Consider the following 21,964-nt stretch of genomic DNA (forward strand, 5'->3'; position numbering starts at 1 on the left):
CAGTTTATTCTGCATTGGTATTAATGAAATTAACAGTTGCACTAGATGGGCAACAATGGGACGACCTCCAAAACAAAAATGGTTTTACAGGTAGAGGCCACTGACATTTTCTTTCCCTACTTATATTTTCTGACTGTTTTTCACTAGTTTTGCATTTGGCTAGAGTCAGTGTCACTACTGGTAGCAAGAGGCGATACATGGACCCTTTAGAGGTTGCACAGGCAGGCCAACTCCTCCAGGATGGCACATCAATACGTGCCAATACAAGAACGTTTTCTGTGTCTCAGCAGTCTCAAGAGCATGAAGGAGATTCCAGGGGACGAGCAGTTCCTCTAGGAAAGCTGGACAGTGCCATAGAAGGCCCTCCCATCAGCAGGACCGGTATTTGCTCCTTTGTGCAAGGAAAAACAGGATGAGCGCTGCAAGAGCCCTACAAAATTAACACCAGGCCACTGGTGTGGATATCTCTGACCAAACATTTAGAAACTGACTTCATGAGGGTGGCCTGAGGGCCTGATGTCCTTTAGTGGGCCCTGTGCTCACTGCCCTGCACCGTGGATCTTGATTACATATGTGTAAAAAGGGAGCTCCCACTATGAAAAACTAGTATGTGTAAACAGTAGCAGCATGAAATTTTTCCAGATTGAGATCTGATGCGTTTTCAAAGTGTTCCTTTCATTTTTTGAGCAGTATATATACACTGCTCTAAAAAAGTAAAGAAACACTTTGAAAACACATCAGATCTCTGGGGAAAAATATAATGCTAGATATCTATACTGATATGGACTGGGTAATGTGTTAGGAACAAATGGATTCCACATTGTTTGATAGAAATGAAACCTATCAACCTACAGAATACTGAATTCAAAGACACCCCGAAAAATCGGATTTTTGACACACCGTAAAATCCAATTCTCTGATGTTCATTGACGGACACAACTCCTGATCTTTCTAAACATTGGGTTATACTGCCCCCTACAGGAGTAGGACACTAGGCAGAAAAAAAAAGTCTGGCTACGCCTATGGGCAGTCCCAGGGGGTATACTCCCTCTCTCTGCTATAGGTACTCAGTTTTGTAACAAGCAGTATCAGAAGAATTAAAATTCCACAGAGGGGTGGGTGCTATGTCCGTCAATAAACAGTCAGAGAAATGGATTTTACGGTAAGTCAAAAATGTTCTCTTTCGTTCATTGATCTCAGCTTCTGATCTTCTTAACTATTAGGACGTCCCAAAGCAGTGTTAAACATGAGGGGTGGGAACAGCAAAAAATTTCCAGGGCTAAACAGTAACCAAACAGGCAACAGGAGCTCAACCAAAACAACTAAAGCCCACCTGGAAAAAACATACACTCTCAAAGAGGACCAGGTCCTCTAAACAGCCGCCTGCAAAACCTTGCGGCCAAAGGAAACATCCACAGATGCCAACACATCCACTTTATAGAACTTGTGAAAGTGTGCACCGACTACCAGGTGGCCACCTTGCAATCCTGCGTCACTGACGCCTAATGACGGAAGGCCCAGGAGGCACTGAGCGCCCGAGTAGAGTGCGTCTTGACAGGGAAAGGAGGAACCTGACCCTTGATGGAATAGGCCTGAATCACCATCTGTCTGATCCATCTGGAAATGGTCGCAGAGGAAGCAGACAACCCTTTTTGAGGCCCATACGTAAGTACAAATAGTGAGTCTGACTACCTAAAAGACTCCGTAGCTGCCAGGTACACCCTAATTGCCCGAACCACATCCAAGGCATGCAAGGCAATTACCTTTGGATGTTTTTGAGACATAGGGAAGGCAACACAATGTCTTCATTCAAATGAAAAACAGAAAATCTTTGGAAGGAATGACAGACAGGGGCGAAGAACCACCTTATCTCTGAATCACAAAGTAAGGTGAACGACAGGATAGCGATGCCAGTTCCGACACCCTGCCCGCAGAGGAGATAGCCACGAAAAAAGCCACCTTCTGAGACAGCGTAAGCAGGGGAATCTCCCAAAGATTCTCAAAAGGGGGCTTCTGGAGGACCAAAAGCACCAAATTGAGGTCCTGAGGTAGCAAGTGCCAAACACACTAAAAAAAGGTACGCACCAGGGAGTGTGTGACCAAAGGTTGTTGGAAGAAGAGCGCCAAAGCGGACACCTGGCCCTTGATGGTACTCAAGGCCAATTTCTGTTCAACCCCCCGCTAAAGGAAGGTCAAGATCCGAGCCACCAAGAAAGAGCCAGAATGAACCTCAAAAGACTCACACCACGCGATGTACGTCTTCGATGGTAGACCTTACTAGAAGAAGATTTTCTAGCTTTTAACAGCGTTGGAATCACTGATTCAGACAAACTGATCCCTATCCTTCAGCACCTGGCTTTCATCAGCCAAGCCGTCAAAGCCAGTGACTCTAAAGCAGGATGGAAGATTGGCACTTGGGACAGCAGACCCTCCCTGAGAGGAAGCTTTCAAGGAACATTGGCGACCAGGCGTAGCAGGCATGGCGAGGCCAGTCTGGGGCCACTAAGATGACCAGATCCCTTCTGCCTTGAACTGGTGTAGAAGTCTTGGCAGAAGCTTGAGAGGAGGGAAGGCGTAAATTCAACATTACTGACCCCACGGGGCAACCAGCACGTCTGTGGCATCCGCCAGAGAATCCCGAGATCGTGCCACAAACCCGAGCCAAGATGCCAACAGATACAGCTCCCTTTCTGCCCCACTGGAGACACAACTGATGAAACACCCTTCGGATGAAGAGACCATTCCCCCTGGTCCAACGCCTGCCGACTGAGAAAATTCGCCTGCCAGTTTTCCACTCCAGGAAGGTGTACGGCGGAGAGGGCTGGAACTAAACGTTCTGCCCACCTGACAATGCCGGCTACCTCCAGAGCCACCAGGACACTTCTTCTGCTCCCTTGGAGATTGACATAAGCCATGGCTGTGGCATTGTCTGAGTGAATGTGTTATGAATGTGATATCCTTGGAGACAATCCGTCCAAAGTTCCAGGCACAGTCTGATCGCTCGGCACTCTAGTACATTGATCGGTAGTCTGTACTCTTCCAGGGTCCAGACCCCCGAGCAGAATTTCTGTCAAGAACACCTCCTCACTCGGACAGGCTGGCATCCATGATGACCACTGTGCAATACAAGGGGAGGAAAGATGTGTCCTGCCAGAGCACCAGAGAAGGAAGGCACCAGATCAGGGACCCTTTTGTATCCCGGCTCAGCTGGATTTGGTTGTCCAGAGACTGCAGATTCTTGTTCTATTTGATCAAAATGTCCCTTTGCAAGGACCTCTTTAGGAACTGTGCAAACAACACCGCCTCGAAGGTCGACAACAGCAGGCCCAGCACCCGCATGCAGGTCCCGAGGGATGACCATCTGCTGGACAGCAAGAGGTGAATTGCACCCTGCAGTTTCTGGAGTTTGTCCAGAGGAAGGAACACTCTGGCTAAGGTCCAATCCAGAGTCAGACCCAGATAGTTTAGCTTTGTGGAAGAAACCAAGGCAGACTTCTGAAGATTCAGAATGTAGCCGAACTCCTTCAGAGTCCGTATGGTGATCTCCAGGTTTTCCACCAGCGCAGTAGAAGACTCTGATCACAGAAGAAGGTCATCCAAGTAGCCCAGGACCGCAATCCCCTGCTGACGTAACAATGCTAGCACCGGGGCTAACACTTACGTGAAGACCCGAGGAGCGGGAGCGAGACCAAAAAGATAATGCCACAAACTGAGAATGCTCCTCTCCCACGGCAAAGCGCTGGTGACTGACACATATTGGAATGTTAAGGGAGCGTCCTTGATGTCGATGGAGGAAAAAAAATCCCCCTGATGCAGGGAAGCCCCCACTGTGCGAATAGACTCCATTCTGGACTTCTGCACCCGCACACAGCAGTTCAGCGCCTTGAGGTCCAGAATTGGACGCACCTTGCCTTCCTTCCTGGGGACTGTAAACAGGTTTCAGTAAAACCCCTAAAAACGTTCCAAATCAGAACCAGGACAATCACCCCTTGAAGTAAAAGGTCTTGCACCACCCCAAAGAGCCTGTGATCCGACTGGGGACAGTCGCACGTTGGAAAGAAAGAACCTTTCTGGAGGGTAAGAGCGAAACTCAATCTTGTAGCCGGACTGTATGACTTCATGGACCCACTTGTCTTGTACCAGGGAAGTCCATGGGTCCTGGAGCCAGAGAAGACGTTCCCCCCACCCCCACCCCAGATTTAGGTGAGGGGGCACCTTCATGCTGAAGGGGCCTTATCCGCGGGTCTGGAGAAGCCTTTAATGATGTCATCCAGGGTAGCTCCAAACAGGTGATCTCCTTGAAAAGGGAAGATCAGTCAAGGCCTTTTTAGAAGTCTGGTTCACAGACCAGCATTTGAGCCAAAAGACACGTTGAAGGACCACTGCCGAAACAGACAGCAGAGCCACTAGGGGAGCCACATCCAAAGAGGCATAACAGAAACTGCAGCCGCTGGACCAGCTGGTCCTTCAGCTCAGCAAAGGCAGGAGGGAGCTGCTCTCCCTCCAGGTCATGGCGTAAGAGCTTAGCCCACTTGGTAAGAGTTTGTGACACCAGGGCAATGGTGAATACCGGACTCAGTGCCGAACCAGCCAGAAAGTACATATTCTGGGCCACAGCCTCTGCCTTCCTGTCAGCCGGGTCCTTAAAAGGCCAGAGACTCCTCAATCAGAATACCGGAGGGTCCACCACCGGTGGAACAGTCCACTACTTAAGAAGGGACTCCTCATTGGGGTATCACCCAGCAAATCGCTTAGGGACCCCAAGGGGATGCTTTGGTCGTCCCCACTCTTTAGTGACAAATCTGTCAAAATAGGAGGGGAAAGAGAACACCTTTGCTGCTCTGGGTGGCTTGTGAGTGCCAAAGGGAACCTGCGCCTCCATCGTAGCTGCGCCCTCCATCTTTAAAGGTCTCACGCACAGATACAATCAGTGCGTTCACCAGCGCCTTTTCGTACACAGTTGCAGATGTGGGGGAATGTGGAGCTGAGGTCTGCATGCGCTCGCTGGCCAGACTGGGGTGACCACTGGATCTAGATTATCCAGCCTGTCACCCAGCCCGGCAGTTGATTGTAGATATCACAGGAAGAAACCAGGAGAAAAAAATCTATCCAAAAGGAAAAAATTGCAAGGACAAGAGATCCCAGCAAGGAAATAGGTCCTTACTCCTGACTAGGCAGAAAAATACTGCGTACCTATAGCAGAGGGAGGGAGTATATCCCCTGGGACTGCCCATAGGCGTAGCCAGACTTTTTCTGCCTAGTGTCCTACTCATGTAGGGGGCAGTATAACCCAATGATTAAGAAAATCAGGAGCTGTGTCTGTCATTGAAGGAAAGAGAAATCAAAGTGAAAAAATGATGCAAGGGTTTGTCTATTTTGCTGAAATTTTATTGCAGAAACTCAAAATGGTACTCAGTTTCTATGGCCCCCACGTGCTTGTATGCATGCCTGCATGCCATGCCAGAGATGACGGATGATGTCCTGGGGTATTTCCTCCCAGATCTGGACCAAGGCATCACTGAGCTCCTGAACAGACTAAGGTGCAACCTGATGGCGTTGGAGGGACTAAACCATAGTGACCCAGAGGCGTTCTTTTGGTTTTAGGTCAGGCGAGCGTGGGGGCCAATGGTATCAATTTCTTATTCCTCCAGGAACTGGCTGCATACTCTCGCCACAGGAGGCCGGGCACTGTCGTGTACAGCCCTGTTCAGCTCTCCTAGAGAAACTTCCTGTCTCCTGGAATCTCCTCTATGCTCTTGAGACTGTGCTGGGAGACACAGAAAACCTTTAGGCAATGGCACGTATTGATGTGCCATCCTGGAGGAGTTGACTACCTGTGCAACCTCTATGGGGTCCAGGTATCGCCTCATGCTACCAATAGTGACACTAACCCTAGTCAAATGCAAAACTAGTGAAAAAGAGTCAGAAAAGATGAGAAGGGAAAAAAATGTCAGTGGCCTCCACCTGTACAACCATTCCTGTTTTGGAGGTTGTCTCATTGCTGCCCATTTAGTGCACCTGTTGTTAATTTCATTAACACCAAAGCAGCTGAAATTGATTGAAACCTCCCTCTGCTACTTAACGGACCAGATCAATATCCCAGAAGTTGAATTGACTTGATGCTTTACTCTGATTAAAAAGCGTTCCTTTATTCTTTTTGCGCAGGGTGTGTTAAATTTGGTGTTATCGCTCTCACTCTCTCATACTAGTCACTGGAAGTTCAACATGGCACCTCATGGCAAAGAACTTTCTGAGTATCTAAAAAAAAAAGAACTGTTGCTCTACATAAAGATGGCCTAGGCTAAAAAGAAGATTGCCAAGACTCTGAAACTGAGCTGCAGCACAGTGGCCAAGACCGCAGTTTAACAAGACAGGTTCCACTCAGAACAGGTCTCGCCATGGTCGACCAAAGTTGAGTGCATGTGCTCAACGTCAAATTCAGAGGTGGTCTTTGGGAAATGGACGTATGAGTGCTGCCAGCATTGCTGCAGATGTTGAAGGGGTGGGGGGGCGTGTCTTGCCTACAGTCAAGCATGGTGGTGGGAGTGTCATGGTCTAGGGCTGCATGAGTGCTACCGCCACTGGGGAGCTACAGTTTATTGAGGGAGCCATGAATGCCAACGTGTACTGTGACATACTGAAGTAGGGCATGATCCCCTCCCTTCGGAGACTGGGCCGCAGGGTAGTATTCCAACATAACAGCCCCTAAACACACCTCCAAGATGACCACTGCCTTCTAAAGAAGCTGAGGGCAAAGGTGATGGACTGGCTAAGCATGTCTCCAGACCTAAACCCTATTGAGCATCTGTGGGGCATCCTCTAACAGAAGGTGGAGGAACGCAAGGTCTCTAACATCCATCAGCCCTGTGATGTCGTCATGGAGGAGTGGAAGAGGACTCCAGTGGCAACCTGTAAAGCTCTGGTGAACTCCATGCCCAAAAGGGTTAATGTAGTGCTGGGAAATAATGGCGGCCACACAAAATATTGACACTTTGGGCCCAATCTGGACATTTTTAATTAGGGGTGTACTCACTTTAGTTGCCAGCAGTTTAGACATTAATGGCTGTGTGTTGAGTTATTTTGAGGGGACAGCAAATTTACACTGTTATACAAGCTGTACACTCACTACTTTCCATTGTAGCAAAGTGTAATTTCTTCAGTGCTGTTACATGAAAAGATATAATAAAATATTTACAAAAATGTGAGGGATGTACTCACTTTTGTGAGATACTGCATGTGTATATAAATATATATATAAATAATTCTAGGACAATATCCCCCCGGACAATATCCCCCCCCGGACCATATCCTCCCTGGACAATATCCCCCTGGACAATATCCCCCTGGACAATATCCCCCTGGACAATATCCCCCCTCTAACCCTAACCCTATGTCCAGGGGGATGTTTTCCGGGGGGATATTGTTCTGGGGGGATGTTGTCCCGGGGGGATTATGTCCAGGGGGATTTTTTCCGGGGGGATTATGTCCAGGGCATAATGTCCGGGGGGATATTGTCTTGATACCATATATATATATACATTCAGTATATACACACACACACACACACACAAAATGTGTCCATATATTTCTATACCCTGTTGATTCTGTTCTGAAAACTGTACAAATACACTTTTGTTCTCTGCTGAAAACTGTACAAATACACTTTTGTTCTCTGCTAACAATTTTAAAGTGAAAGCTGAATAGAAGGTTATGCAAGTGAGGACTTGGTCATCGATTCCCTGATACATATCTATCAGGATTCACAGCTTTTAGGCTGTCAGAGGAATGTTTGGTGCAGGTTGTATTAGGCTCCGTTCACATGTGAGAGTATGGATCGCGGGCAGAACCGCCGCGGTTCCGCCTGCGATCCGGAGATTTATTGCAAATCGTGGGACGCCTAGCGTTGCCCGTTGATTTGCAATAGCCCCCCAAACGCCGAGCGATGTTGCCACGATTTCCGCCTGCCGAATCGCGGCAACATCGCGCAAACAAAATCACGGGACGAAATACGCTCCAAAGAAGTACAAGAGCTTCTTTGTAGCGTATTGCGTCCCGCGATTTTGTTAGCGCGATGTTGCCGCGATTCGGCAGGCGGAAATCGCGGAAACATCGCTCGGCGTTTGGGGGGCTATTGCAAATCAACGGGCAACGCTAGGCGTCCCGCGATTTGCAATAATCTCCGGATCGCGGGCGGAACCGCGGCGGTTCTGCCCGCGATCCATACACTCACATGTGAACGGAGCCTTAGGGATCAACCAATTATCGGCAGGGCCGATTTATTCACTTTTACCGATATATCAGTATCGGCCCCGGAACTTGCCGATATTACAGATACTAGTGTATGTAATATTAGTGTATGTAAAATCCTAGCATCCACTTTATTAGTGTTTTATATAATGTCCAGTGTGTGTGGTTTTTGTAATCTAATAGTGTGAAATACCTTTGTTATATCGGCGCTCAACTGATTCCCCGCTCTGCTGTCTTTCTCCCCTCATAGCTGTCAGAGGAGGATCTCAGCCTCTCCCCTCTGCAGTGTACACAGAAGCGCCGGTAATTAGATTAGAATAGTGTGCAATACCTTTGTTACATCACCGCTCAGCCTTTCCGCGAACGCCAGCTGTCAGTGGGGGAGAAGAGGAGGACAGCAGAGCAGGAGATTAGCAGAGCCAAGAGCGTTGATGTAACGAATGGTATTTCACACTATTCTAATCTAATACCTGCCGCTTCTGTGTACACTGCAGAGGGGAGGGGCAGAGTTCCTCCTCTGACAGCTATGACAGGAGAAAACAGCAGAGCAGGAGTTTAGCTTAGCAACCAAAATATTGATATCGGCCCTGAAAAAACAATATCGGTCTAACCCTAGATTGTATGATTTGCTTTTAAACTTACAGATCCTATTGTATCTCACAGCTGTACAGTTATTTCCCATAAACTACATATAGTATCAACAAGAAAACATAAAAATGTGCTCTATGGAACAGGTGAGGTAAAGTACAAGAACGAGGAGTAGGAAGGGACCTAGCATGTCATGTGCTGGGAATAAAACATGACACACAGTGGTTGAGTTACTAAAACTGAAGAATGCAAAATCTGCTGCAGAAGCCTGTGCATTACAACCAATCAGCTTCCAGGTTTGCTTGTCAAAGCTTAATTGAACAAGCTGAAGTTAGAAGCAGATTGGCTACCACGCACAGCTGCACCAGATTTTGCGTTTTCCAGTTTTAGCAACTCAAACCCACAGGGGGACATTTACTATGTTACCAAAAATCTATGAGAGTTAATTTATCTCAGACAATATTTGGGTTAATAATGAGAGGTCTATGACTGTGTGAAAACTTCAACACAACAATTATTTATTCGTATAAGGTTTGCACAGCCTACGTAATTTACAACAATAATAACTATTGTACATACTACACAATGTATAATTTCCCTAGTTTAACTGAACAAATACAATGCATAGAGTATATACTCATATACACACACTATGACCGACACACAAATAAAATATACAATGTAAACTTACTCCTTAATCCATAATTACCTCTAGTGATGGCTCTAGCTCTCCCATGCCAAAACAGGAAGTCACCCTGTCTCACCGAACCTAATATAGACCCATATCCCATAGCCTTGTATAGGGCCATTCTCATTGGTTCAGCTATCTTGCTTGTCACTTCCTGTGGGCCTATCTCTTCCCAGATTGGACCATTTCCCCCTCCCATAGTTACGCTTCTTCCTGACCACCCCTCTATGTTGGTGGGGGCCATTATTCATAACTGCGGAGTGGCTCTGAAATTGCTACTTAAGATATGCAATCTTTATTCTAGAGACATGTGGTTTACCCCTCCCCAGATGGCTTATCCTCATTGCATATCTTAATGAGAGTCTTTTGATATGGAGGGATACCACTCAGGGCGGGGATGTCAGTCTATTCATCCTCGTCTATTTGCACCAGGATGTCTAACACCCAGAGATGAAATTGCAGGGTGCCACCATAAGGTTCATTCACTGGCTCCCTCCCGGCTATACGAAAAATCAAATTCACACAGACTAGATAACAAGGTATTCACTTTATGTGTTTACACGTCAATAGCCAGCTGGCCTTTCAAAGGAATGTGTTACCCTGGCTTCCTAAAACCAGTCCGTCTGGCTTACGCAAATCTATCTCCCCTAGATTCCCAAGTATGAGTTTGTAATCAAGAATGGGTACATTTACTTTTATTAATATATATTTACAATTACTGATGGAGTTTTATACATAAACCCCTCATCCTCACAACACAGTAAGAGATTACGCCTAAACCCCATATGGCAACAACTAAAACTGCTGCACACAGAATCTTGTATAACTGTGCTTATTAACCAATGAGCTTCTAGGTTTTATTTCTAAGGCTTAATTGAACAAGCTGAATTTAGAAGCGGACTGGTTACTATGCACAGTTGCACCAGATTCTATGTGCACCAGTTTTAGTAAATCTCCCCCACAGAGTTGCCAAGCTCTACCAATAAAAATGCTTAAAAGTAAAATTCCTGGCCAAACCCCACCCTCTAACATCTATTCTGACTAACCTGTGTAAGAAAGATCAGTATACACAGCGATTTTCAGGCCACTGCAGTCCGGTCACGTGATCCTGCTCCCCTCTGTCAGCCAGCAGAATTGCAGGGCAGAAGAAAAGTGCCAACACATGGGCCTTAGGAGGCCGTGGGTGATGTCACCACTTCTAGGTATTACCAGCAATTGACGATCGCTCCCTCCTCTCCCTTGAAGCCGGCACTAACACAGGGACGATCACATGATCGGACAGGACGGGCCTGAAAATAGGCAAGTATATACATCTTTCTTGTATAGGTTAGTTAGAATAGAGGTTGCAGGAGGAGGGTGGGGGGGGGGCATTTTAAAAGTAGTTAGGTTTTGCCAGGAATTCTACTTTTTTAATCAGATATTTTTTTAAATGCTACATGTCGTTAATATATACAAAACAGTCACACAACAACCTTTACAGCTTCCATCGAGAACCATGTTCATGTCATGTAATTTACTGTATACACAAAACAATCATCGGTTACATTAAAGGCAACATCATGAGTTGTAATACAGGAATTCTAATTTAACATCTACATACATGTAGCATTGGGAGAAAACAGAGCTTTGTTTACTGACAAGTGCACTAGTAATAAGTCTTATTTGGTTTAAATTGAAATATATCACTTGCCAAAGTTTGAAATGTAGCACTTGTTACACATCCACATCAGCCCATGGTATATTAGGATTAGGTGTCAAGTCTGAGTGTCCAAAATATGCCAGCCTTCCACTGGTGGATTCTGGCGGTGGAAGGCTGGCATTTATTAGACATCCAGACTTGAAACCTAATCTTTAAATATCATGGGCTGATGTGGATGTGTTAAAATAATGGTTACCTTGTGATCTATGGAACAAGTACCTGGACCATACCCGGCTTGTGGAATACCAATTCCTGGTACAGTTGCAGTAAATTTGGATACCATTACTATCTTATTGTTTGTTCATTCATATAGAGCATCCATAACTGTTTAACTAGATATTGTACCAATCCAGTAGAGGGTATATGCAGCTTTTATTTTTCTGGGGAATGAACCCGTGGACATTCGTTGTCCTTCCTGTTATGCAAGGTCATATTTTAACAAGATTGTAATAAACGATTTGAATTTTGTGTTTTTTTTTATGGTGTGCCAATAAAGTCTGTCTCTTTAGGGGTCCGGTGGAGGGGGGGGGAGGGGGAATATCCCGTTTTCTGTATTTTATGTTCCCTTTTCTTTTTTTCGTTTTGTATGACATCATGGGTTTTCTGGCTATGCCTATGCCTGCTAGGTCTTCCAGAGAAATAAACATTTATCTGCAAACCTTTTGCATGAGATATTGCTGACTGCCAGAAAGCTGATAACTAAGATGTAGATCCAAGTGTGGGGCCTGTCCTACAACAAAGAGAATTGGAAATTAATAAAACACTCCTGTATAGGAAACTGGTTTATGACCAGAGGTTTCACCCCAAAAAAAAAAAATTCTGAAAATTTTGGGTGTGTGGCAGGCAGAATATTCTACTTCTACTATAAGACACAGGTCATATATGGTTTTGAACAATGGCATTGTAGTGCCCTATTTTCATTTTTTATTTGTTGTGTCCAAGGGTACTACTAAGTTCCAAATATATCAATATTTGAGACGGCACATAACACTTTTGATATAGGTTTTTTATAGTTTCACAACTGATTATACTCTAATAGGCTTCACTATATATGATTTGGCACTTATTTCTGCAAACATTTAGTGATTATGTCTCTTATTTTATTTGGCTTCAGTAATTTGATCACTTGACATGTGCCTGTGTAATATATTCATTCTGTGTATACCATCTTGCAGAGACCTGAATAAGTACAACAAAAGTAATGATCAGCATTGATGTTGTTGCTTTATGCCCATTTCTAAATCATTGCTGCATTCTCCTTTACAGCTACAGGATGGCTGTCTCATCACTGTGAAGGATAACAGCAGTGACTACTTAAGAGGAAAAGTTGAGTGGATCACCTGCCCCTTGTGCCCTCACTGACAATTATATTGCTTGTATTATTACATTCTATAATCCACTGTGTTCTGTGAATGGGAAAAGGAAATCCTGTCATTCAATGGTGGAGAAGGTAGAAGAGGGCGGACGGGCAGCACAACTTTTCCCAGTAGCAGCCACTGCTGTAAACAGGCAGTATTTGATGGCTGTGAAGGAAACACTGCAGGGATGAGTTTTTAGCATAAGCAGCTGTCTGCATTGGTTAGGGCACACACCATTAAACATACTGCACCTAATGTATTTGGTGCTGTATCAAAAAAATACAGTTGGATCCATATTTATTTGGACACAGGCACAATTTTCATACTTTTGGCTTTGTATGCCAAATAATAAGATTAAAACGAAACAATCCAAATAAATTTGAAGTGCAGACTTTCAGCTTTAATTCAAAGGGTTGAACATCAATATCAAGTACAATTTTTAGGAACTGCAACCATTTTTATACAGTCCCTCCATTTTCAGAGGCTCAAATGTAATTGGACAAACGAATATAATCATAAATAAAATGTTCACTTTTAATATTTTGTTGAGAATCCTTTACTGGCAATGACTGCCTGAAGTCCGGAACCCTTGGACATTACCAAAGACTGGGTTTCCTCCTTTCTGATGCTTTGCCAGGCTTTAACTGCAGCTGTCTTCAGTTTTTGTTTGTGGGTATTTCTGCCTTTAGTTTTGCCTTCAGCAAGTAAAATGCATGCTCAAATGAGTTGAGATCAGATGATAGACTCGGCCATTGCAGAATATTCCACTTCTTTTCCTTCAAAGGCTCCTGGGTTGCGTTTGCAGTGCGTTTTGGATCATTGTCCTTCTGTACTGTGAAACGCCATCCTATGAACTTTGCTGCATTTGGCTGAATCTGGGCTGACCGTATATCTCTTAACACTGCAGAATTATTCCGGTTGCTTCTGTCACATCATCAATAAACAGCAATGAACCAATGCCACTGGAAGTCATGCATGCCAATGCCATTACACGGCCTCCACAATGTTTTACAGATGAAGTTGTGTGCTTTGGATCATGAGCTTTTCCAAGCCTTCTCCACACTTTTATTTTTCCGTCATTTTGGTAAAGATTAATCTTAGTTTCATACGTCCAAAGAATGCTTTTCCAGAACTGGTCTGGCTTTTTTAGATGTTTTTTGGCAAAGTAATCTTTTTCTACTCTTCAGGCTTATGAATGGCTTGCCCCTTGTGGTGAACCCTATGTATTTGCTCTCGTGAAGTCTTCTCTTGATTGTAGACTTTGACAACAATATGCCCACCTCCTGTAGAGTGTCCTTCACTTGTCTGGATGTTGTGAATGGGTTTTTCTTTACCATAGAGGGGATCCTGCGATTATCCACCGCTGTTGTCTTCCATGGATGTCCAGGCCTTTTTATGTTGCTGAGCTCACTAGTGCGTCCTTTTCTCATCAATGTACCAAACTGTTAAATTGGCCACTCCTAATGTTGCTGCTATCTCTCTGATGGATTTGTTTTGTTTTTGAAGCATTACAGTCGGCTGTTTTACTTGCATGGACCCCTCCTTTGAACACATGATAAAGGTTCACAGCAATAGATTCCAAATGCAAATACCACACTTTGAGTCAACTCCAGACCTTTCATCCTGCTTAATTGATGAAAAAAAATTACAAAGGAGTAGCCCGCACCTGGCTATGAAACTGCTTTTGATTCAACTGCCCAATTACCTTAGGTAACATGAAACATGAAAAAAAAGGGGGGGGGTGGGTATTCTTAAGAGCTGTAATTCCTAAACCCTTCCTCTGATTTAGATGTACATACCCTCAAATTAAACCTGAGAGTATGCTCTTTTCAGCCCATATCCATTATATAACTATAGTTTGAATATATATGGACCTAACTGTATGTATACTGTATATACTATAAAAACTTAAGCTTCAACGCAATCTTATTGTCAATGATTTTACTTAAGATTCATAGAACTTTCACACAGGAATCACACATTATTCTAATAAAATCCTGGTAAAAACAAGTGAATCTTGGTTTAAATTTAAAAAAAAAAAAAAAAAAGATAATTTGCAAATCTGGGTTGAAAACATTGAAAAACAGACCCCCCTTTCCTTTCTTTTTTTTTTTTTTTACTTGAAATGTGAAGAGAGTTAAGAAAGTGAGAAAATCATTGGTAAAATAATCAAACAGACATTGCCATTCTTTCTGTAAACACTGGAGGGCAGCACTAACACACAAATGCTCAAAGTTCTTGCTAGGTCTGAAAATGAAATGTCTTTTGTAGTTAACATATCACTTAAGGAAACATAATATGAACATGGTTTTAGGATCCTCAGCTTTAACGTATTTGTAGACAAACATGTTTAATAATATTCAAAATGACTACAGTTAAAGACAACAAAGTTAAACAGATTTGCCCCACAAACTCAGGATACTGTGTTGTAGAGGCTTGGAGTGGAATGGAGCAAATGGAACTTCAAAAGGAGGCTACCATTAAGCCCAGAACACTTATCTTGAAGCACAGATTTGGACAACTCCTGTACTGTAGAGTTTGAGTCTGGGAGAGAAGAATCAGAAGTTTTTATTTAGTAAGAAAAACTCTGGTTTGATCTGTATCCAGGATAAGACCCAAATACTCCAAAAAATGTCAGTTCCAGCACTGACTTTTGAAGGTTTAGAATCAAAACAAACCTCTTTTGGAGTTAGGACTATAAATAATCACATCGTCAATCAGAACGTGTGCCAGCTTTTTGCCTCAAGAGGTCATCCTCTAGATATTCCATGATGGAAATGGCCTTCAAGCATAACATGGCTAGCACAGGACAAACACTTCTGTAAACATTCAGGTTGTGGAAGACAGGCCAAATGGTAGGGCCACAAACTGGAAGTGCAGTGGGCCCACAGCAAAATGCAGGACACAGCCATGAAAAAGAACAACTCCTGCACATGCTGATGTACAACATATACATGGAGGAGTACTTCACCAGCCCATGGCGCTGTCCATGTGTCCACCTCCTATTGGATGTATGCCTTTAAGCTGTGATGTCCTGGTCAATGCAGCTCCTCTCACACTCCACTGGGGGGGGGGGGGGGCGGATAAAAAATCAGTTCCAATCTATAATAGAGGGAAGCGCACGGAGACCTCGGGCAATAACGCTTTATTATAGGACAATTAACACAGTACAGTTAAAATGCACTCACACTTTATCTTCTTGGCAATCGCATATCGGCATTCCAACAAGAGCTACTCGCTCCTCCCGTCCCTCCAGATGGTGACTCTCCAGTCTCCTAACCTGCGGCTACCGCCGCTATAACCCCACTCTTCTCCACTTCCTGTGTACGACTCAACCTCCGGGTCACCGAGTGCCAGTACCAGTGCGCCTGCGCACTATACCGCTGTCATCCACAGCGACTCGGGAAAGCCTCAGCCGGAGCCTTAGCCACAAGCTACAGGGAGCTTCGAGGTGGAGGGTACAAGCACGGGTACACTGCCTCTGCTGTTGCTACAGACAACGCGTTTTGGAGGCGGAGCCTCCTTCCTCAGGTCCCACCTTGCTTCCTACTGACACCCCTTCCCTATATACCCGGAATACCTTTGGCCCTGATTAATTAGTTTCATACTCTTAAAGGGCCAGTAACCAATTATCATTGTCTACCTTGGTTGGAAGGGGAGGAGCAATGGGCTATCCATTTTTGAAAATAAAATACAAGCACAGATATTATAGAAAGCTTTTGCAAATTCATATTAAGAAATATTATTAAAAATGACATTCTATATATTGCATTGATTATCTACTGCTTGAGATATATTAAAAAAATATATATTGTAATGTTTGGGGGGATCAGCTGGATCGCAGGACACAGGCGTTGCAACCAAAGAAATGTTTATTAACTTAAACAGGCTTCATAGCAGCAAAAGAAACACAACAAGGAAAAGACAGTCTCACCGACTTGAAGAGTTCAGAGCTGCTTTTGCAGTCAAACAGTCCCAACTTTTGAAGAGGGTAGCTTCTCCTGGCAATAGGCTCCCAGTCAGCACACTGACATGCACCTTCTCGGCTGTACAAAAGTCCACATTCACCATCCACAGTCTCCTCTATGCTCCACCACACCCAATCTACAACTTCCTGTCCTTCTTAAACCCACTTCCTCTGATCAATGAGTTAACCCCTTTTGCTCCCTTAAAGGGCCCAGAGCCCAAACAGAGGGGAAATATAGCGTCCTTCAAGGACCCACCCTCTACGACCTGTACAATATATACAGTAAAACCTTGGATTACAAGCATAATTCGTTCTGGAAAAATGGTTGTGTTCCAAAGCACTCTTATATCAAAGCAAATTTTCCCATAAGAAATAATGGAAACTCAGATGATCCGTTCCACAACTATTTATTCATAAGTCTTTCAGTTTATAGTCTATATACATAGATTATAGCAATGTGATAGGTTGTGTCATTATAAAACGTCCCTCCACAAATGGCCTCCACAAGGGGATTAGAAGCAAATTCCAGCAGGAGCTACAGATTATAAAAGAGAAGAGAGGTGCCTCTAAGTGTAGTAGTATGGGGACATTTAATGAAGGTACAACATTTAGCAACTCACATGGTTGATGATTAAAGAGGCACATCTAAGAATGCAGGCATCCGGGGTAAAGCTGTCCACATAGACCATCTTCTGAACCACTGGCTCTCACCGATGTCAGTCTGCAATTGTGATTGGGAAGACTACCCTGCAGTAGAGTGATCTGAAAGCGAGACTTTGGAGCGCAGCGTGGAAGGTTTTGATGAAGATTACAGTGCGGAGGATGGTCTATGTGGAAAGCTTTACCCCGGATGCCTGCATACTTAGATGTGCCTGTTTAATCATCAACCATGTGAGCTGCTAAATATTGAACCTTCATTAAATGTAACAATATTGCTACACTTAGAGGCGCCTCTCTTCTCTTTTATACCCAGTTGTGACGCTACTTGTATATCAAGACATTGCTTGTATATATAAAAGTCACATTTTTTTTAAAAAATTAGCTTGTCTTGCAAAGCGCTCTCAAACCAAGTTACTCTCAAACCAAGGTTTTACTGTATAGGCCTCTAAACTTGTAAGACTTTAATCTACATCAGCATCTTCTTCTTTTTATCCTTTTTGTACTTCCTTCAAACACCAATAAGTATATCGTGAATAGTCATTCTTATAAAATCAATATAAAAATTCAGTTTTATCTCTCATATGAGACTATTTTCATCTAAATACTATAACAATTAAAATTATAAAATTCAATAAAATTCAATATGAGACTATTACTCTATATAAGCCATATGTAATATCAACCATTACTCCAATCAAATTATTCCATATGGCAATTATATATATATATCTATCAGGGGTGATGCCTAGAGCATGCCTAGATTTATATTGTGCCCGGCTCCACTCACCCCCTACTATGGCAGTAAACATAACATGGTGCCCTGATTTCTAACAAGACTTAGATGTTATTGTATGAGCATGAACGAGCACATGTCCATATGCACACCCCACGGATGCAGGGCTAGGCATGAACTGCTGTCATGTTTCTTACCCCTAACTACCGTGTACATGCGCACGTACACATAACCACTCAACCATACCCACACTCACATACACGTGCTAGTATGTCAGATAATCGTATTGACTTCCAGATCCTCATTGAGCCCTTCTGGCGACATGGACCCAAGCGTGAAGATCCAGAATGTTTCTTGCCTACACAGAGTTGAGAACCTTTCACCTTCTGGGAGAGTCATAGATATGGCTTCAATCCCGAATAGTTCCAGGCCTGTAGTATCCCCACCATGCGCTTTACAGAAGTGCCTTGGCACACTGTGCTTGTCTTTTTTCTGCTCAATGAACCGGCGTGTTCGCCAAACCTAGTGCGCATAGCTCTAACTGTCCTACCAACATAAAGGAAACCACATGGGCACCTTAAGCCATAGACTACAAATTGTGTACCACAGCTAATAAATTGTTTAATATTGTAGGAGCGCCCTGCAGCAGATGTAAAGCTACTTTTACCATGTTGCATAAACGCACAAGCCTCCTACAATATAAGCCTCTTCTCGTGCCCCACCCCCCCGCTCCTGCCTCACTGGCTGTGATAGACAGAAGCAGCAGCCAATGGCTCCTGCATCTCAGCCAATCAGGAGGGAGAGAGCCGGGAGAGCCTCAGGTCTCGTGCACATCGCTGGATTGAGAATGGTCTTAGATAAGTATAAGGAGGAGCTGAGGGGGTAACTGCACACTGAAGGATTTTAACCTTCAAGCATGAAGATAAAAAAACCCTCAGCCTTTACCAGGGCCGCTGATAGGGAGGGAGGGACCAACAACCCTCTTATAGGGGGCCCGAGCACATAGGGGGGCCCACACAGAGAGGGGGATTAGTGATGGACAACAAATACAGAACTCTTCCTCCAGCACCTAAATCTGATCTGTCCCTCTCCCTGCTATCAGCTTTTAATTGTTGAGAAAGACAGTTGTCCCTCACTAATCCCCCTCCCTTGTGTGCCCCCCCCCCCAGCACTTATCTCTGCTCAGGAGTTTATTTGTAAATTGTAACTTTGTTTCTCTCTCTCTGTCTCTCCGATCACCGAGCTCCAACTGCCCAGCCTGTATATTTTTCTCACCTCATCATTTTATTTAACATCGTTTTTTTTTTTTTTTTTTTAGATTTAGCAGAAATCATGCGAGTTATGTTATATTTGTGTCTGATAATAGTGATTTTGTTTTAATTTTAGCTAAATATATCTTTAATATTTTCTTGGTGGGGCCCTGCCAGGTAGTCTGTACGGGGCCCCTCGATTTCTAACAGCAACCCTGGCCATTACAACCACTTAAATCTCCTCTTCTCGAGAAAGAGTGCATTCTTTTTAGCTAATTTCATCTCATAGCGGAGCTCCTCCATGCCTCTTATCAGTTTGGTTGCACTTCTCTGCTCCTGTTCAACATCCTTTTTGTAAACTGGTGGGCGCATGAAGGCTCACCAAAAGAGGTCAAATAGCACAGCGCTCTCACAGCATTAGTGGGAAATAGATGTAAATTTAAGTAAAGATAATACTCCTGTTCACAAGGGCATTGTAGAATACAAAATAAATGATTAATTAACAGTTTATTCTGATACTTTTTTTCTGAGCCCAGGATACAGATGCCCTACATTTTTTGTTACACTCTGCACACATTGCAAATCTCCTACACCTAAAAAGCTTTCTTTCCAAAAATGTAACCCTTCTCTCCTAGGGGATTAAATGTGGACATAGATTTGAATTGTTTCATTATTATAACTTTATTCAGTAGTTCTTTCCTTCTGTCATTGATTTTAATTCAAACTTGATGTAAATGTAGGATCTTAAAGTAGAACTATAGGCAAAACTTTTTTTTTTTTTCATTTTGGATATAAAGGGTTATAACCCCTGTCAGATTTTTTTCACCACCTATGTCCCATTGCAGAGATTTCCCTTCATTCCCTGTCTCAAAGCCAAACAGGAAGTGAGAAGAAATCCCTACAAATTAAGGGAATTCTCTGGGGACCGAAAACTAGTGTCCCCATTGGAATATTTCCCCCCTATTACCTTTCTTGGGACAACCCAAAAATGTGAGATTTTCTTTTACTTTCAATGCTAATGGTAAACAGGACAAATAGATAGGGTAAATCTCCCTAACAGGGACACAGAGAGCAATAAAAACTGACAAGTGTTCCCTCTTCCCTGTATCCAAAACCAAAAAAAGTGTTACCTTCAGTTCCACTTTAAGTATTCTTATCACTCAGCAGTCTGTCCAGTTCCTTTATTGAAGACCACAACCCCCCATCTGCTGACCTTATGACAATATTCCTTTCTCAGTTCAAGTTGTTCTATTCTTTAATTAAAATCTTATGTTTGCCTATATTTTTTGTATTTCACATTATTTCTCCTAATATGCTTGTTTTCTTTATAGGTTATAAATTATTTACCCCGCAAAATCCTCTTTTTATGCACTTACACCCATAAATCCTCCTATTTGATAAGTGTAGTCTTTGAGATTTTAAAACCAGGGTTTGAATTGATTAAAAATGTTTTCCAATTTGTCTTCCTATCTGAAATGCTTTCTGATCCATCAAAGGCTCAAACCTGCTATATATAGGTATTGAGAAATTACCAGTATTTACAACTCATATTTTCATCCCTCTTTTTTTTTTTAGGTAAAGTTTATTTTTTCTGCTTTATTTATATCTATCTATCTATCTATCTATCTATCTATCTATCTATATATATATATATATATATATATATATATATATATATATATATATATATATATATATATATATATACACATACATACACACACACACACATATATATGTGAGGCTGCAAAGTCTCCAATTTCTTCTTCTGTATCCACTTAGAAACTTGATTTTCTTTGAAGTCATTCTCTCTTAAATTTATTGCGTTTTTTTTTATGCACAATTTCTTGATCTAGTTAAAATGTGTGTGCAGTGGGGGAACACAAGTGTATGTGCAATGGTGATTATATCATGTGGGAAATAAATGAGGCACTGAAACAACATTTTAGTTAGACATTTATTGAAAAACTTCTTCACATTACAGATATATTGTATTATATATTGTAATGGGCTACTGGGGTTTGTTATGATTTTATTGCGCATACACTGTGTGACACATTACCATACGTTGAATGATGGTAGGGGAGGTATATTTTAAAGTGTTTTGTGTTTTTTTTATTGATCACAGAGAATTTTGAACAGAGGTTGTGGCACTTTTTGTGCTATTCTAAAAATAAAATCTACTCCCAACGTCTGCTTTATCAAATCAAACTGAAGACAGTTTGCCTATAATCATTTTTTCTTAGTTTCGCCAGTAGTAGGTTCTTATATATGAAGTAATTTCTTTTGGATGTTTGACCTGATTTACAGGCAAGCCCTAGCCATCATGTGATATGTGTTCTAGATCTGTGATTCAAATGAGAAACTTTATAGTCTACTCTTGTTCGTATAAGTACGTGAACCAGTGGATACATATTATTATGTACCAGCAGATGGCAGTAGTTATCAAAAAATGCATTTGAATCCTTGATCGATATTAGGAGCTTCAGAATATTACTTTACTATACAGAGGTAAGATTATGGAGTAAAATATTTTCCTTTATCTATATAATTATACATTGTGGGTAAATCCACGGTTTCAATTATTTATTGCAGGTACTTACAGGTTATACTGGGTGACATAATGAATATAAAGACAAAACTTCTGTAAACACAGTATTGAGGCGCACTGTTAAAAAAATCAATGCCATTAGGCTTTAAACTACAAAGTCTTCTGTTATAATATTTGGTAAGCAAAATAGCTGGTGTGTCTACATATAACATAATCACAGCAA

General features: G+C 42.8%; 1 protein-coding gene across 17 annotated transcripts in view; it reads right to left on the reverse strand.

Moving 5' to 3' along the window:
* The window catches only part of KCNMA1 (potassium calcium-activated channel subfamily M alpha 1), a gene marked incomplete at its 3' end in the record, with an annotated part of 993,244 nt that overhangs the window by 511,053 nt on the left and 460,227 nt on the right, over positions 1 to 21,964 (reverse strand). The gene's annotated exons all lie outside the window — the stretch shown is intronic.

This window comes from Pelophylax lessonae (genome assembly GCF_965119305.1).
Source record: "Pelophylax lessonae genome assembly, chromosome: 9".
Lineage (NCBI taxonomy): Eukaryota > Metazoa > Chordata > Amphibia > Anura > Ranidae > Pelophylax > Pelophylax lessonae.